The following is a 16,084-nucleotide window of genomic DNA, read 5'->3' as shown; positions in this document are numbered from 1 at the left end:
AATGTATATAGAAAAAATGTAGTAAAAAACAAAGAAGATTAGAGCCAGGTACAGTTGTGTACCCCTGTAATCCCAGTGACTAGGGAGGCTGAGGCAGTTGAATTACAAGTTTGAGACTAGCCTCAGCAATTTAGCAAGTTCCTAAGCAATTCAGTGAGAACCCTGTTTCAAAATAAAATATGAGAAGGCCCAGGGATATGGCTCAGTGGCTAAGTGCCTGTGTGTTCAATATCTGGTACCAGCAACAAAATAAGGAGTAAGAAAACATATATAAAGCTAAGGAAGCAGGGGTGATTGCAGTCTATTTCAGTAAAGTGAGAAGACATTTTGAATGAGCCCTGAGTTTTTAAAAATAAATGGAGAAAGTAAATTTGAAGATAAAACAATAAGGAATGGAGTGAGCATGAGTCATTGCTGCATTGATTCCATAAACCTCTAGCAATAATCAAAACTATGTTCACTTAATAATTCTCAAATATAATCGCAACTAATTAAAAATATAATTAAAATTAATTCAAATTATAGAGGTTGCAAAGTTTTAAATACAGGAAAAAATTTTTTTCCATTGGATGATGATACCATAAATTATTCTAGAGGTTCCATGTCTTCTGCTGGCTAGAATTTTGCAATGCAAATATATTTTTGTACACAGATTAATACTTCCTACATCTTTTTTCCTACCCTTACACATATTTTCATTGTCTTTTTATCTCTTCTGACTTGCATTCAGAGGGCTTTCAGACATAGTTTATCCCATGCCTGTCTTTTTGCATGTGCCAGTTATTATAAAGCAAGAATAACACTTTCTAGAATTAACTGCACCTCAATCAGAAATTTAAATTTTATTTCTAACCATTGTTTGAGAAAGATATAAATTATTCAAAGGTAATAGATTGAACTCTGCAATACTTTTATTGTCTAATTTCTGTGTCAAGGTAAATTCTCTTTAAACAGGAATAAAATTTGGATGCTGAAAATAGAACCCAAGTAATGTAAAAGTGGATGGTTGCTTAAAAATAGTTCTTTCCTCTGACCCAGACAACTTACTTCCCAGCAAATCAAGGGAAGTTCTGGGGAGGATCACATCTCATTCACTTTATAAAGTCTTGGAAAGGTGGGGAGATTCTGACAGAATGGAGAAAGAAATGTATTCTCATTTTTTACAAAATAGTAATGTGGTGTCATTCCATAAACCCTAGACTAGTGAATTCAAAATCAACATCCCAGTAAGGAATTTTAAATAAGGCTCCTATAGTAGTTATTTGTGGGTGCTTAGATTAAAACAGAGTTCACTAGGAGTCAGCTAATTGTTACTAGTAATGGCATAAAAGACTACCTTAATTTTCCTCCTTTTTTTTAATACTGGTTACAACTATTGCACAATATCAGCGCACAATAATATAGACATTGCATATGTAAATTTTATCAAATTATGTAGCAACTGATTATCTTCATTGGTCAAATCCAATGGTGGATTGACAATCAGCATATTACTTATTTCTTTTCTGCTGAATATATATTGCTTCTTTTGATTTTCATTACCCCTGATCTCAGTGTCTCTGTACACATTAGATTTTTGAAAAAATATTTTTGACTCTTTCTCTCTTCTCCATTTTATTCTGAAGCAGAGGCATCATTGAGACTACATCTCTAATCCTTGAGGAGATCATCCATTGCAGTGTTGGCTCAGATCTCCACAACTCCTTTGAAAAATACACTTCATTTCATTCAAAATAAAGGAAGCAGCCATTTTCTAGATGGTTGTCTACCCACCAGCAACCCCTCCCCACTGCTGACTGGCAAGCCAAGAATAAATTACCCAATCACACTGCTTCTCTGAAATCTTAAGTCTGAGAAAAGGAAAGGAGAGAGGGGAAAGGTGAAAAAGACAGTAGGGTGAAGGAGAGACAGTTGATCAGATAGGTTATTTTCCATGGCCATGAATTCTGTGTGTGGACTTAAAAAGATAAACTAAATCTAAGAGAGAGAAATGAAGCAAGGTTGTATAAAAAGAAAGAGGAAAGAATACCCTAATTGTGCCCAATCCCCTTGTTTTAAAGTATGTCTTGGCTCTGTTTTATCCCTGAATTTTGGGTCTAAGAAACAGCTTTATTTTAGCTAAGCTTTCTAGACGGATTTCTCTTTCAAACAATCCAAAGAGAACCAGTTGGTATAGTTGTCTTCTTTCTCTACAAGTTTACTTTGTTGGTTTTGATGATTACTTTTTTTGGCTTGATGTCACCTACTGAGCTTTTGCCTGCTATTTCCTCATTGTGCAGAACACTTACCCTTCAATATTAAAAGCATTGTGCTTATTTTGCTTTGCAAATCTGAATGGTCTGGATTTGCTATCTTCTCATAACACCAAATTTCTCTGATTTTCTAGGTTTATAAGATTGGGAACTTCTTTCATTTCTACTCACTAATAGCTCTCACATTTGGTTAGGTACCAAATTGTCCTGGTTGGATTGCATTACCATCGTATCCTCTTCCTCAAGTCACTCATTCCTCAGAGCTTGTCTGGAGTCTTTTGTAACTTGTTTCCCACTTTAGTTCTCCATACTCTACAATCTATTTTACATCTGTATATCTAGCTGAAATTTAAATAAGATCATCAATGTTTTGCCACTTAGAAGAAATGGGCATCTGAGAGTTTTCTTAAAATGTCTTTGTGTAAAATAATTTTGTTTCATTCTATAATAAATTTATAAAAATATAACAAATGTATTACACTGCTTAATATTGCTCCAAGATCTTACAAATTTTAAGCAGTTTTAACTCAGTAAAAATATTTTATTCTCTAATCCTGATTTTTAAGTTATTTCAAAATTCTGCAACAATAGTAAGGATAACATTTTATGCCATTTCTAGAACACCAGCTTTTAGCTACTATTTTCAAAGTCTTTAAGTCTTAACAATTATATTATCATTATCCTGTGCTCAAATAGAAATTAGCATAATTATTCTGACAGTGCCTAAGAATTCAAAGATAATGCAAGTGCTCAGCTATATAAATTGAGATACACATGTAGTTCAAAAAAATCAATATTTTAACTTACTAGGTTTATTAAGGAAAAGTCATAAAGAATATCATTAAATAAAATATTCATGTGAGACTATATACAAATCTGATGTAATATAAAATATAATATTTAGGGTGGAGTTGAAAGGAATATAAGAAAATGAAATTGGAATGTTGTTTCAAACTATTTTGAGATTTTTATTTTAGGTGTGGCACCTGTTTTTAGTTTGCACTATGTAATGTATTTCACACATTGAGTCATTCATTTTGTGTTTAAACATAGGTTGAATCTTGATTTGGGGACTCACTAGATTTCAGTATTTGGACATTTGACTAGCTTCACTAAAGTTGATACAACATTCAGTTGTTGTGAAAATTATATAGGATGATGCATAAAAACGAATTATACCAGGGCTGGCCCATAATAAGCCTTCAGTAAATTTTGCATACTGTAGTTTTGAATATTACATTATAATCATCAATACCAGTTATATGATATCTGTAGGGGAAAAAATATGAAAACATATAGTCCAAGACAAGTCTATGTACTCAATGCTTTTCTAGAAGTGTTAAATAAATTTCATCTTCATGATGATGTTCATATATTTATATTCATTATAAAATTAAAATAAACACATAAAATATATGAGTGATCTAGTAGGTAGTTTTTACCTTTCTTCAATTTTGTTATTAAAAACCAAAGTTAATGAAAAATATCATTAAAGAATTTTAACTCAAAGTGAAAAGAAAACAAGAAAATTATTTCATAGAGAGGTCTGTAGGATATTTAATTTTAAAGTTGTTTTCATTCTGAGTGAAAAAAAATTTGAGAAATAAGACCATACTATTTTTCTTGAAAATATCAGTTAGATATTTTTTATTGAAGATTTTGTTTAGATTTTAACTTAAAAATATAAGGAATTCTTCAAATTTTTATATTACAGCTATAAAATATTCATGAAAAATTGCTAATCAAGAAATGACTACTAAAGCTTACATTTATTCTGCATAAAACTGATCTAAAGGAATATGTTTAGGATGCTAGGATTATGTAAATGAATTTTAAAACATGTTGTGTTCCTATAACACAGTCACCAAGGGCTCCAGATAAAAGGCTCTTCAGTGGTACCTTTTAGAGGAATGCTTTCTTAATCCACACTCTAGTTGAACTCACTTCTCTAGTAAAATCACAATGAAGGCATTGCTATATATACTAGTGGAATAATGCTTATAAAATTCTAATGTATTATTCCAGCTGTTTTCCAATTTAGAAATATGAATAAAAATGATAATTTCAACAATTAATCTTTCCTGTACATTATTATGGGTCACACCATAACCTAAACATTTTATATTAGTTTGTTGATATGGGTATTATTATATGGGTATTATTATTAACCTCATTTTTAAAATGTGGAAAATGAAGAAAAAATAACATATTTAAGTTCACATAATGAGTGAGAGGCAGTGCAAAAATTCCAAACCAGACATACTGACTACTGAATCTATTAATGCCTTTGAAGAGACTGGCTTAGTCGAATTTATAGTTTACCTGAACCTTATTTATTTAAATGCTTTTTCTTGATCTTATTTACTCAAAAGGGAGTGATGTTCAACAAGTTATGCAGTAGGCCAACTTAGACAGAAATATTGGCCAGAAAGTGACTCTTAAGCAGACCTTTCATTTCTTATTCTGCCCTTGTTCTCTTTCTTCTAGATCTTTCACTCTTTCACCTTATGTTAACCTCACTCCCTCTTGGGAAAGTGAGAAGTAATTAGTTTCTTTAGTAATGTTCTAGAAAATTTTTGGGGATAGATAATGTGAAATACTGAGTTCAGAAGAAGAAAACAGGGTTAAGGCAGGTGCTCATGAAAATTTTATTGTAAGATGACTCAATGGGTCAAGATATGGATAATTTAATATTTTTAAAGTACAGCTTCCTTCGGTGTGGTTTCTGTTTTTTATTTCTCAGTGTGTAGCGATTTTGACATGGATTTTCTCTCTAAATTATCTCATTACTTTACGTTGTATAACTATCTCCCTTCATGTTTCTCAGTACAATCAAGCCTGAGTCATGATAGAAAGACCCCTCTAGATATTCCATTCTTAAGTCTAAGAGAATATTATTTTTCACTTGAGTTGATGGAGCTGCATTTTCCCTGTCTTTGCTTTCTTTGTGAAATGCAAACACAGGCTTGCACTTTATTGTGGGAATGTGGATGAATGCAACTCATTTGACAGCAAAACAGGTCACAGCTTTGTACAGCAATTAGAAATTAGTTTAAGCATTGCTACTTTAAGTTTATATTCTTATTTCTACCATAAATAAATCATCAGAATAGTTTTTTTATTCTATTTAAGCACATCTCATCCAAAAGGCCTGATCTTCTCGGATTTAATTCATTCACTTGGCTCATGTCGTTCCATTATGCTAATAAAACTGATATTTGCTTCCTCTACAGCTGCTGTGTGGGGGTTTAGAAAATGTGTAATTAAAATCTCAAGGTTTGTGTTTTTTTCAAATTTTTAAACAGAACAAACTTATAATAAGGGAAATACAGTGATCAATGTATACCAGTTAGTTGGGCCCTTAGGAGCATTTTGAAAACATGTTATAAGGACAAATATTAAATTACACTAAAAATAAGTGTAACTCTATTTTTCAAATAGAATGATGTTATGGTCATATATTAGTGGAAAAAAATCCCTTGACTTAACATCCTAATCTAAAATTTTTATTATTAGCAAAGTGCACTGTTAAAAGCTTTTTAGAAGGGTATTTGAGTACTTAAGTTCTAGCATTTGCTCTATTTTTATTTTTTCTTTAGTCATCTATAAAATGATGATAAAAATGTCTACACTACCTACCTCACAGAGTTATAATGATCAAAAAGAATATTTCAAAACACATTTAAAATAGCCAATTGTATTCAGATGTAAGTAGTTCCTCATTAAATAAGCCATAATCAGAGACAGGAATTTCAAATTGAGTGATGAATTAAATGTGGCCCTTATACTGAGCCCATGCCAAAGATCCATGCATGAATGTTCTTGTAATACTGAAAACTTTTTAATAGTTTTTATTACTAAATACCCTTGGAAATGAATTAAAGCAAGCCTATTACTTCACTGGCTAAATCTATATTAAACTTCTGTAACCTGTGTTTTAGCCTTTCCAAGCTGTAATACAAAAATACCATAAATTAGGTGACTTATGAAAAAACAAAATTTATTTTTCCCAGTTATAGAACCTAGGAAGTAAAATATCAAAGCAGATTCTATGTCTGAAGAGGGCCTGCTTTGTGGTTCATAGATGGCACCTTTTTGCTGTGTCTTTATGACACAGCTCTCTGGGGCTTCTTCTATAAGGGTACTGATTTCATGTGAAATACTCCACTTTTATGGTCTAACAGCTTCCCAGTGGGCCATCATCAAATACCAATACTTTGGGGATTAGGTTTCAAAATATAAATTTTTCAGGACAGAAATATTCACATGTAGCACTATGTTAAGATATTGCAGGGAGATATTTTTTCCCTAATTTTTATTTCATAAAGCTTTGATGAGTTTGATCAGTAATTCATTCATTTCCAGAATTGCTGGAAATTTATTAATGGAAAAAAGTTCTAAACCATAGTATATTGCAATGTGATAGACTATGAAGAAAGACAAGCATTCTTGGACAAGGGAGAGGAGGCAGTGGTTTTAATTTTGAATATGGAGACCAAAAAAAATTGAATGTTTGATCTGAGAATTAATAGAGAGAGAGAGCAAGCCATGTATCAGGAGAAGAATTCCAAGAAAAGAAAGGAAGAAGAATAAAGTCCTTAAGGCAAGGAGTGCCTGAATTATTCAGGGGTCATTCAGCAACCCACGTGACATGAAAATCATAAACCTGGAGTGTAAAGATATAAAATCACAAAGGAAATGAATACACAAGTCATCTAATGACTTTTGCTTTCCTCCAAGTGAAATAGAGAGCCACTTGAAGTTTGAGCAAAAGAGACACATACACTGATTCAATTTTAAAGAGATTTATTTCATTTCTTTGATGAAAAAAAGAAGACTATAATCAAAATTTTTAGGACACTTTCCCCAAGAAATTAGGGGACAGATGATAGTTGAATTACGAGCATCGTAGCAATGAAGGTGAAATTACACCTACAAGAACTTGAAGGCTAGAAGTGAGGCACCATAAAGAGGGTGGATTGTAGAATGACATTATTTTATTTGTTTTAATTATTTTGTGTAGACTAGAAGGACAAAGTGACATTGATGAGATGGAGAAGACTTGGGAGGAACATTGTAAAACAACTAGAGATTCATGTCGAGTACATGAAGGTGGAGATAGCTAGAAGGCATTCCAGTGACATAATAATTAGAACTTGTTACATGAAAATGCACCTCAGGAAAAAAAAACTCTATACCATTGATAAAGTATACGGAAATCATTAAGTTATAGACATTGTTTAAAGTTATTAGCTTGGGTAAGCTCACCAAGGACATGAGTGGAGCTAGAGAAGAAAGTAAAAGCCTTTGGATTGAGTTCTTGGGTATTCAAACCTTAAATAGATAAAGATGATGAGAGGAAGCAGAGAAGAAAACCAAAACAGGTGAAGAAAACATTTCCAAAGTAGAAGTGGTGTTCAACTTGATCAAATGCTCTTCTTATTTAAATTCTTTTATCTTGATCCCAATTACCCAAATGAGAGTGAGGTCAGTTGTCAGGGTAAGTAGGCCAACTTAGATGGGAATACTGGCCAGAAAGTGATTCTTAGTAGATCTTACATGTTATTGTTATTAGAAACCCAGATTTCATTGTTAGAGACAAAATAAAAATATAAAAAAAATAAATTTGAATTGACATTCTAAGAATTCATTACTTTTCAAATGTATTTCCTTGTTCTGCCTAATGAAAAGGCTTAGAAGCAATGTTGTCCTAAATTTTAAGATCCTAAATGCCAAGAAGCAAGAACACAGGTATTTGTAAACATATTATTCCTACTTTTCCAATTATTTAAACATTTTATATTAAAAAATGTAAAAAAATAATATTGGTGGGCTGGGGATGTGGCTCAAGTGGTAGAGCACTCCCCTGGCATGCACAGGGTGCTAGGTTTGATCCTCAGCACCACAGAAAAATAAAATAAAGATGTTATGTTCACCAAAATCTCAAAATAAATATTAAAAATTATCTCAATTCTTTCTCTCTCTCTCTCTCTCTCTCTCTCTCTCTCTCTCAAAAAAGGAACATTGTTCATTGTAATTCTAGTTATGATATTATCTGCAGGTAACAATTGTAAACCCTGGGGCAGGGGTAATGATCTGAAGTCACTGAAGTGGTGCTCAAAGCAGACAGGTCCTAAAAGACATTTGGTTCCTCAAAGAAGGAAACCTCACGAAAATCCAGGTTTTGATAGCTTTTCCCAGAGCACCTCCCACTGCTCTGACTCCTTTTCTTAATATTGGAGTGGTGGAAAGTCTCTTTTTTTTTCTCTTTATCCCCATCTCCTGCTGGCTCACAATTGCCTCAGATTCTATGTATAAGCTTTTCTTTTACTTGGATATTAGTTTCTGTCAACCCACCTCCGAAGTGTAATGAACATATAGCCCTATGTGATTCCCAATCTTAAATAGGATCTTCTGAGTGAGACATTTCCTGACTTCCCAAACTTTATCTGTTTCTGTTAAGATAAAGAAAGTTTATTACAGAAATAAGGAAAACTATTGTAACACTTCCTCCTATTTTCTGGTAATAAAGGATGCACCAATTAACTTTAGGAGGGGAATATCTACCAAAATGTTCAATAAAAATGTTTAATCAAATTTAGTTACATTAAGATAAGGTGGTTTCATTTTCCTATGATTTGAATTTTCCCACCTACTTTTGAGAAAATGGAATAGACTTTCTGCTATACAAGAGTATAGAATATATGGATTGCATTTGCCTTAAAATGTGGTTACTGCTTGCTACATTGAAGTGTGATGCTTAACATTATGTGTCAACTTGGCTTGAATAAGTCTCAAAATTTTGATGAAATTCCCTTACAGAGGTTGCTATGAAAATTTCTTTAGATGTGGCTGATATTTAAATAGATTTTCAGTAAGACAAAATACCTGTCATAATTTGATCCAATCATCTGAAGGCTTTATGAGAAAAGACTGAGTTCTTCTAAAGAAGCATGATTCTGCTGCCAGACTTCCTTTAGACTGAAACTACATCATCATCTCTTTTCTAGCCCACAGGAGTGCTCTGCAGATTTTAGAATTATCAATCTCAGCAAATGCCTAAAACTAAAGCTGTATCCCCTCTCCTCCCGCTACCCCTCCTCTCCTCCTCCTCCTCCTCCTCCTCCTCCTCCTCCTCTTCTTCTTCTTCTTCTTCTTCTTCTTCTTCTTCTTCTTCTTCTTCTTCTCTCTCTCTCTCACACACACACAAACACACACACACACACACACACACACACACACACACACATGCAAACAATCTATTGAATCTGTTTTTCTAATGAACCTTGACTAATACAGAGAGAATAGAGGGAAGTAAGAAAACTAATTTAACAAGTGCATGGATCACTCTTTCTATTAGTTATTTTAATTTCCCAAGAAACCCTAGAAAGTAAGTTTAATTATTATTGTAATTTAAGAGGAGAAAAAAATGAGTCCCAGAGAAGATAAGAGGTACTTTCCTGTATAATGGGAAGCCATGCAAAGAACCTACAATGACAGTCTTCATGCCTTCTGCCATTCTTAGATTACCTGCCTGTGAGAGACACTGGCTAGGGAAACTTGTATTATCCAGAGACAGCACTATGCTCCAAAAATAAGAGAGACTCTTTGGATTAGAGAAGGGCAAAAATGAACCTCAGAGTTATTGTTGGTAAGCTGTGATTGTTGCTGTGGTTTTATTAAGCAATATTTTTTTTCTGACATTGTGCTGTTTTTCAGAGATTATGAGATAGTCCCCATTTTAAAAATAAAACACAAAAATATATTTCTTCATTCCATTAGTGAGCTGAGAATGGTTTTTATTTTCTTTCACCTTTTTTTGCCCAATTTTCTTGAAGCAGCCCCCACATTTGTAAGTTTCACTGAGGCTAGACTAGGACAAACCTTTGTCCTTCAAATGGAGCATGTGTTTCTATTTCAAAGTCTGTGGCCCACGTGTACCTTGGGTAAGAACAATGAATGGAAAAGTTGCCAAAATTATAGTATCCTAGGAGAAAAGCAATGTAGACTAATTGTACTCTCTAAAGAGTAAAATAAAGAATAGGCTTCTTTGCTCAAAGCCAAAATTATTTCTATATATCTCTAGTATTTAAAAGTTCCCAAGAAAGCATCCCAAATTTATTCTTAGGACTATAGAATATGATGGCCTTAAGGCACCACACTAGAGGTAGAAATGAGTTTGAGTGGATGACATCTTTTTAAATAGAGAGAAAGAGTTTTCTGATGTTAATATAAATGTATACTTTGATTGATTTTTTTGGAGACCTCTCAAAATATTTTAGATGAAAACATGAGTCAGTTAAAATATGATAATAAAATCAAATCTTTTGTACATATTTATGTCACTACATTTTTTTTTTGGAACTGGTTTTAACACTGAACTTAAATTTTATAGCAATGAGTTATCAATTTATTATTTCTGCTGTTTTTTTCTCTTTTGTATTGATCACTAGCAAAACACAAGCTTGCAAAAGGAAATGTCAATATTTCAGACTAAGCAGAATGGAGGCTACCCCCTAACTTTTCTGACCTTAAATTCAGAAGAAATATATTGATAGGAGACATAGAAATCAAAAGCGAAAAAAGAAAAAGAAAATTAGCTCAACTGGGCTTAAAATCTGAGAGTAGTATTTAGAGCTAAGAAATAAATTTGAGTGAAATGCATCTTAGAATAAAAGCAAAACCAAAATTCCAGTGAAGAAACCAAACCATATATGTAAGATGAAAAGAGTAAGACAATTCATTGGAAAAGCTAAAATTCTAGTAGAAATAAGATTAGAAAGAAAAAGAAGATGCAAAATGGATGAAAATGAAAAGAGAAGATCTGTGAGATCTGAATGCTGTGAGAGTTTCATTTAGCACGGCAGAGGCTCCTCCATTGCCTTCAGGTTGGATGAGTCCCCAGGCCTTTCTAACGAAAGAGTCACATATTGTGATTTCCTCATTTCTCTCTAATGATGACACTTTCAAAAAGTTCTTCCTTAGCTCTGATATTTGGAACTTTTTCCCACTCACCAAAACTCAAAATAATTATTAATTGGAGAAAATGTTTTTTTATGAAAACCAATGCTGCTCTTTGATGATTTTCTCTATTCATGTTAGTTTTAATGTTTTTACAACTTATTGGTGTCTTTCCCCTTACTAAACATGACTATTTTGTTTTAATTAATTTTAGCATTTACATGAAAGAATACTTTGTATAGATTCATTTATTTAGTGTTTTGACTTTAATAACACTCTCTGGGAATAAAGTTATTTTCCATTATTTTGTTATTGTTGTTGTTTTTCCAAATGAAATTATGCTCTTTTTATGCATGGTGTTATATTTGAAGAATGCTAATGCAATAATGAAGCCATACTCAAGCTAATTCATAGCCAAAAATGTTGTTTAAGCACCCACCAATATTGTGACTCTCTTTTAAGCTACATTTTTATGAACTTCCTTTTGTTTGCTGTTATTTCTAGGCTCTTGAATTTCTAAATAGACTATAAAATCCTCCATGATAGCAACAGTATTTTAATGCTTTTATGACCTCCATTGATATTGGTATAGTGCTCAGTAAAATGTGCATTTGAATGAGTGTGTGTTGAATTGATACAGTTCTTAAACATGCATATAATTGAGTCATGTGACATCTCTGAGTTGCCAAGTTTTTGAGTTAAAATGTACTTAAATTAAAGTATCTAGCTTCCTTAAAATTGATAAGATTTTTCTAAAATCTCATCATTCCTAATTCAATTTGTTAAAAAAAGATGCATATTTCAAGAGCCAACAGTTTTAGAATATCACTTATTCAATTGCATTTTTGCTATTTAACTTTAGAAAACTTAAAAATAAATCTTATTTAGTATACATCTTTTCTTTTTGGCAAAGAATATACTTAAAGAGTCAGAACTACATATGTTCATTTTTGGCAAGAATTCTTACTATATTGGCAAGGTTCAGTTGTTTCTTTTAAGATATTTGTATTTCTTAAAAGCCTCACAACAAACAATAACAATATGTGAATTATGTGAAACTGAAGTTCATTCTGTATGTTGTGTATAGATTTATCTTTTCATATACTAAAATATTTGCTATCCTAAACACATTTGTACTGGCTCTGGTACAATATAAACCTTTGGTAGCTCTCAGTTTTCCTAAACATTTTTTTTAAGTTTTTTTCCTGTGGTTGTTCTAGCTCAGAATTCTTTTTGTGTGTGTTAAAGTTCTTGACTTAGAATTTTTTTAAAAAGTGTAAGAATTATAAAAACTTTCAGATCCATGTTGTCTTAGAGATTTATTGGTTAAAAATTTGTTGAGAGCCACAGCCGAAGGGGCCCCAGCAAACTTCCAGCTGCCAGCAAACTTCCAGACTGCCGGCTGATGATTGGCTCACAGTGGCCCCAGCAACATCTAGCTGATTGGCTCCTCTGCGGTGATGCTCACTGGAGATGCTCATTGAGCTGTTTCCCCAGCCCTTTCAGACTACCAGCTGATGATAGGCTCACAGCGGCCCCAGCAACATCTAGCAACATCTAGCTGATTGGCTCCTCTGCGGTGATGTTCATTGGGCTGTTTCCCTGCCCTTTCAGACCACGGAGCTGCTCATTGGGGGACTTTTTTGGCTCTGCTCATGCGACCCAGCCAATTAGCCTCAAGAGCAGGAGGATTGTGGGAGGAAGAGGCTGGGTTGGTGTGTGTGGCTTGTGGGAAGCCGGTGGTGGCAGTTGGGCTCTGAGGGTTTTTTCCTGAGGAGCTGTTTTGTTTGGCGTGTGTAGTTCTAAAAAATAAAGTTAGTTTCTTTTGACAAGTGGCTCCTGAATTGTGCCCAGCCAGTCTGCGTAACCGACTGCGTAACAGCCAGACTGCGTAACTTTTTAGTACTCAAAGCTACTCTTTTTTTAATATATACATTTTAGGTGTACATTGACAGAACACAATGCCTTTATTTTTATGTGGTGCTGAGGATCGAACCCAGGTCCCACCCACACTAGGCGAGCAAATCCCAGCCCTCAAAGCTACTTTTTATGTGAAGTTGCCTGTGTGATTCTCTCTTTCTCTCCTTCCCTCACTGAATCTTGATTTCTATGTTATCTATTTGTCAAAGCCATCAGACTTCCATCTGTTTAATAAAAATAGTGTAAATGAAACATTAGTTTTGTTATAATTACTTGGTACCTTAATAATTTTAAAGAATTTTTTATCAATTTCTTTTGGTATTTATGCTTGTAAGAAAAAATTAACATTGACATTCATACAAATAATATTAACATTCTGAAAATGGTAAATCCACATAATGAAAAATTTGGGTTCACTTTTATGTGCAAAATATAATAATTAAACAGTTTAGGGTAGTTTTTCAGGGCTATTCTGTAAATTTTTATCCAGGATATGAGGCCTGAACATATTTTGAAGCAACTATGTTTAGGGAAGTGAAAATATAATATACTGGAATTATGTGAAGAGGGTAAAGAGATCAAGAAAGTTCAGATATGTCATTATTTAGAGTTAGACTTCATCCTTTAGTTGGTTTAGAATTGTAAAATAAATAAAAAATAAAAAAATTGAAAATTGAACAAGACAGTATGTTAAATTGAAAATTGAACAGGACAGTATGTGATATGTATTGGAAGGTAATAAGAAAGATAATTCTTTTTGTTCTTTTTAGACAATTTCTAGGGTGGCTCATGGGCCCCAGGAGGAGAGATCAGAGTAAGGTGGAATTATATCACTTATTAAAAAGAAATAAGAACTCAAGAGAGAAGGAAGGAGTTTAAATTTACCTAATAAAATACCTTCCTTAGCCTTTTTTTGACAACAGATAAGTAATGTGCAGATGTAGTGACAAGATGTAGAGCAAGGCACATCTCCCACACCAGCCACATGAACACCCAATAATCATCACACTTATGAACGAAAAGTATATTTATTCTATTTTTATAAGTTATATTAAAGATTGTTGTCATGATGAAATAAATGATTAAAGTTTAATTCTTTTTTATATAGGTCATAAAATCCATGAAATTATATCTTGGTTAGTATAACAGATTGAATCATATCATAATTTTATCATAATCATATCATGACTTTATGATATACAAAGAAATTTGATGTCAGGAAAATAACTAAAAGAATGGTCTGAATACTTCTTTTCTGCTATTTTTTTCCATTTTTTCTGAACCTTTCATTCTGTTATAATTCAGTTATCAATTTCATTTATCAATGGACATGTATGAAGTTCTAACATATTTCAAACTAAATGTACTTGAGAAGTTCACTTGAAGTATGCATTTTAGTGTAAAACAGGAAGTTATATAAACTTATCTATGTCCTTCTCGATTCTGACCATCCTTATTGCTATTCTCCTTTCAGTACTCAGAATCAAACTAAATATCTCTGCTCAGTCTTTGTCAGTGCCAGATTTAGTATTTGTGCCATTTAGTATTTATGCCCTATCAAGTTTCTTAACAATTTTGACGCCATAGATTCTTTCTAGGAATTTTGCTTAAAAATATTTACATCATAAAGTTTTGAGACTTAGATAAAATAAAAAATTATTTAGAATATATAGTGCCTCAAAGAGATGCTAACACTATATGTCAATAATATCTTGGTGTATCTATAATATTACTTGTTTGCATTTTAAATCCTATCAGAAATATGTTTCAAAATTTATTTTTATAAAATAGAAAAAAATCTAGCACTGACAAAGGTTGAGCATAGACAAATTTTAATAAATTTGAAATTTTTAATAAAAATTTCTGTGTTATCATCATAGGTTTTTTTCTCTATATGTTTTACCTTATCAAATTAAACAGCTAAAATTGATATTTCTAAATATGAAATTAAAACCAACTGTGGCTCTACAGTGATCTTTAAAGAATATTGTAATTAATGATGTTCTTATTAAGATAGTATGTCCAGATATCTATGCTAATTTTCGATTTTGAAAGCCAAGGTAAAGAGCACATGCATTAAATTTGACATTAGGATAGGATAATTTTTCCTCAGTTTGCCCTTGTTTTAAATAAACTATTCCCCTCCCACTGTGGCAAAAGATGTGTAGAATTTATTCATACTTTACTCTTCAAAAAGTTCTTAAGAGTAAAGGAAATGTCATTTAATATTTTATGACATATCAGTTGAGGAAAAACTATGTGAATTCTCTTTTAACATCTAGATGAATTTTCCCTCTCCTTGCATCCCCTTAATATGTGGAAGAGCTAATTAAGGTGTGGAGCATTACAGAGTATTGTATGGATTGCTGCAATTAAGTGCACATCTCCAAGCAACATAGAGCCATTATGCAAAACCATTGTGAACAGATGATACATTGAGCAGCACAGCTCTGCTGTGTATCTAGTCCTTGATACTGAGAAATACTGCACTTGAGATGGAATATGCAAATAGAAAATCCACACAAGGTCAGAGTGAGAAGGACAAAATGCCACCCTTTGTTGGTTTCAAAATGAGAAATCCATTTCTGCTGCATAATCAAGTTAAAATAGAAAAAGAAATCCGTCAAAGAAAATTCAGATATTTCTCCTCCTTTTTGCTTCTTTGTAAAATAATTCTTTGACATTTGCCACTAGAGATAAATAGAAGAATTATTTTCACTGCGTATTATTCCTCTGGGGTGATTTTATACTTTCTTAATTTCCTAACATTTTCCCTCTTATATTTACTCTAATGAGAGAAAATGGTGATGAACCATTACTCAAGAAGTCATCCATGATCACTGCTTTATTTATACTTTTCCACTCTCTGAGTTACCTTGAGAAAGAGTCTTTTCATTCTTTTCTTTCTCCAGCTTAAGTACAACAATAATAATAAGCAAATAAATTTGTAT

At 32.5% G+C, this 16,084-nt stretch overlaps 1 pseudogene; it reads right to left on the bottom strand.

The window, feature by feature from the left end:
- Nucleotides 1-14,050: 14,050 nt before the first annotated feature.
- Nucleotides 14,051-14,159, bottom strand: LOC143640292 (small nucleolar RNA U13; annotated as a pseudogene).
- Between the last annotated feature and the right edge of the window lie 1,925 nt (nucleotides 14,160-16,084).

This window comes from Callospermophilus lateralis, unplaced genomic scaffold, assembly GCF_048772815.1.
Source record: "Callospermophilus lateralis isolate mCalLat2 unplaced genomic scaffold, mCalLat2.hap1 Scaffold_167, whole genome shotgun sequence".
In the NCBI taxonomy this organism is placed as follows: Eukaryota; Metazoa; Chordata; class Mammalia; order Rodentia; family Sciuridae; genus Callospermophilus; species Callospermophilus lateralis.
This window is presented reverse-complemented; position numbering and strand designations above follow the sequence as displayed.